Here is a 3,796-nt window from a genome sequence, read left to right on the forward strand (position 1 = left end):
GCAGTGGGGTGGATATGGTCTCAGTCAGCAGAAATCATCTGGACTTCTTTTAACTATTTCCTGCTAACAAAGTTTGCTAATAGCCACTACTCCAGGTGAGACGGCTAGGCAGGTGAAGGAGCTTGAGGATCCAGGTACCATTTTATGACCTACAAACCGGAAGAAGAGAACTGACTCCCCCAAGTTGTTCTATGCCTGCGTGCGGACACACACACACTAAATTATGTAAAACAAGTGACGGTACTCTAAAAGTACTCCACTTTCTTGGTTTCTTGTGTGGTTTAGGAGAAGAAAGCTCTGAGGTTTCAGAGAGGGCAGTGATAAGGTAGCAGGGGGCACTTAAAGGTTATACGTAGCCCAAATAATCACCCTTGGATTGTTTTGGGTCATAACTAGATTAGTCCATGAGCACACATCTTACAATGTATACTTACATTACAATGAAAAACTTACCTTACAAGGGAACGTGTCACTACGTTTGCCAGTTTGTCATCCACTGTGTCCCACACCTGCTCTTGTGATTGTCCATATTCTGACAGTGTTCTCTGGTATTCTCTCCCCGGCTTGCAAGCCAGTCTTCGTCCTGAAACATGCATTCCGGTTGACCACATAGGAGACAGACCGTATCTCTCCCATTCTTCAGGCTCTGCCTCTCCATCCTTTTGGTCCATCATCTGTGTTATCAGCCGTGAAGATAAATGGCTAATCAAATGCTTGAGAACTTCAGAAGTCTTCCCTGGCATCTTTACTTTAGTCACCTGTTTAGCAACTTAGCACTTCAAGTTTTATTTGACAAATGTCTCTGGGTACTTTTTATGGACCAGGCACTGTGCTAGGATCTCTCCCTCTATACTCTTCCCTCAGTTTACCCCCTTCATTCCCACACCATTTCCACACCCCCATTCCTGATTCCTTATGTTCTGTTTTCTGTGCTTAACCTTGTAGCTGTGGTGTGACTTCTTACACCACTACTTCGTAGAGCATCGTTAGTAGCCATCAATTCAGAGAGCTAAGATGCCCAAGCCTGGGAACTTCCTGTGTTGCTTGATCTGACTTGAAAGCACTTGAGTTTTAACCTCTTAACCATCTCCAACCCCCTTTTTTGAGACAGAATCTCATGTAGGCCAAGTTAACCTTTAACTTACTGTGTAATCAAGAATGACCTTGAACTTCTGATCCTCTGATCTTCACCACCTGGGAGCTGGGATTACAACTGTAAGCCACCAAACCTTCTCTATGTGGCACTGGGACTCAAACCAGGACTCTCTCTCTCTGTGTGCTTAGGTTAAAACTCTTGCACTATGAGTTTGAAGACTGGAGCTTAGATCCCTCAAACTCATGTAAATGCTGGGTGTGGCTGGCCTACAGGTTCAGAGGTTCAGCCCATTGTCATCATGGCAGGAAGCACAACATCATCCAGGCAGACACACTGCTGGAGAAATACTTGAGAGTTCATCAAAAGGCAGACAGAAAGAGACTATTTTCTGCAGGCAGCCGGGAGGGGACTTCATTCCATACTGGGTGGAGCTTGAGCATAGGACCTCAAAACCACCCCCAACAGTAACACATTTCCTCCAACAAGGCCACACCTCCTACCAGTGTCATTCCCTGTGGGCCAAACATATTCAAACACATGAGTCTGTAGGGGCCAAATCCATTCCAACCACCACACCATCACATAGAGAAGGAGATCTCTAAGGCTCTTTTGGTCTGAGACATCACAGCTCTATAAAAATTCATTGAAGGTGAGGCTGGGTTTTACAGCATTTTTCTCTTATGGTATTTGCCTGAAAACCTAAAATGCTTGGTCCTCATTTCTTTCCTTTCCTCCCTTCTATCTTCTCACTACAAAAACAAACCCATAGAACCAGGAGTGGTGGCACACACCTTAATCATAGCCCTTGGGAGACTGAGAAAATAGGATTTCCAAAGGTCCAGCCAAGCCTAGGTTGACACATTGTCCCCAAAACAAACAAAAACAAACAAACAAATAAATTTGTAGAAGCATAATAGGATGACAGTTACCAAAGTTTGGGGTGTGGGGTGTGCTCAGGCAATGGCAGGGAACAGCAGAGAGGAGGAAAAGGTAGATGTGCCTGGAGCCTTGTAGGAGAGCGAGTGGTCCACCATGACAAAAAAGGCTCTGAAGGATTGTTTCTCAACCTGTGGGTCCAGACCCTCTTGACCTCACATGACCTTTGTACTGGGTCACCTAAGACCATCAGAAATGATAGATGTTTAAATTAGAATTCACAACAGTAGCAAGTTTACAGCTATGAAGTAACAAGACGAATAGCTTTATGGTTGGGGGTCACCACACTATGGTATTAAAGGGTTGCAGCATCAGGAAGGGTGAGAACCACTGTTGCAAAAGATTTAAGGAAGATTGTACCTGATCTGTCAGTATCTTTTGCTTCGATTTGACATGGGATGCATATATTTGACTTGTTTCATTGCTTTAAAGGTTGAAGAAAATGTCTATCAGCTGCCAAGTCAAAAGACTAGCATGCCAGTGAGAGCTCAGTCTAACCCTCCAAGACATTAAGGAAATATGATGATTTTTTTTTTTAGTTCATCTAAGTCGAATTTAACTTATTTCCACTTTCAAAGATCACCCCATTGACATTTTCCAGAATCCAGTCCTTTTTGGACCAAACAAGGTCATTTCTGAGCTCATTGGTCTGGAAAAATAGGCTGGCACCTCCCTGTTGCAAGTCAACAACAATGGCGCTTCTGATTCTCTCCCTCCCCCTCAAAAGGCAGGTAGTTCTACAGTGGCTCTTGTCACCTACTCTAAGCCGAGCCACAGCCACGTTGACAAGACCTCCAAGGCATTATATACAAAGTTCTGGGCAACCAGAACTGTCTTGTGCATGTCCTGTCTCCTTCTACGTCAACTGTCTGCTGGAAGGGAAATCCAGATTCCAAAGGTCACCATTACTACTTGGGAACCAGAGCTGTCTGAAATTTCTGGGTGCTCCTCAGCTCTTCCCTTCAATTCACTAAACATAGTGGCTGGTAGAAATGCAAAATGGCCCTGCCACATTTGAAAATGCTGGCATAGCTTCTTAGAGACAAAAATGTACTTTTACCCTGTCCTCCTTCACTCTCTATTTGTTCTGCATGATGAACACCATGACTGTTTTAGCAGTAGAGAGGCTCCAAGACCAAAGCAACCTTTGTAAGAGAAAACACTTAACTGGGGCTGGCTTACATCTTAGAGGTTTAGTCATTGTCATCATGACAGGGAGCATGGCAGCACATAGGTAGACATGATGCTGGATAAGTATCTGCAAGTTCTACATTCTGATCTTTAGGGAGAGAGAATGTGAGAGGAGAGAGAGAGAGAGAGAGAGAGAGAGAGAGAGAGAGAGAGAGAGAGAGAGAGAGAGAGGACACACTTAATCAAACAAGACCACACCTCCTCATCCTTCTAATCCTGTTAAAGTATTCCATTCTCATTCAAATTGCCACAGTGACCAAAAGCAACTTAAAGTAGTTAGAGTTTACTTCACCTTACTGCTTCAGACATTGCCTGGAGGCAGAAATTGAAGCAGAGTACCTCAGTACTGCTTACTGACTTGACCCTCTTGACTGCTCAGCTTGCCATCCTTATAACCCAGACCCAGAACCATCCGCCTCTAGGTGACACCACCCACAGCAGGCTGGATCCTCCCACATCAGACATTAATCAAGGAAATGCTTCCCCCCCTCTGTGCCGGACCTGAGGTCTCAATGAACGCTAGAGACAGCAACTCGACTCGACTCACCAGGGGTCTGGAGCCAGCTCAAGACA

The sequence above is a fragment of the Mastomys coucha genome, unplaced genomic scaffold, assembly GCF_008632895.1.
Source record: "Mastomys coucha isolate ucsf_1 unplaced genomic scaffold, UCSF_Mcou_1 pScaffold2, whole genome shotgun sequence".
Taxonomy (NCBI): domain Eukaryota; kingdom Metazoa; phylum Chordata; class Mammalia; order Rodentia; family Muridae; genus Mastomys; species Mastomys coucha.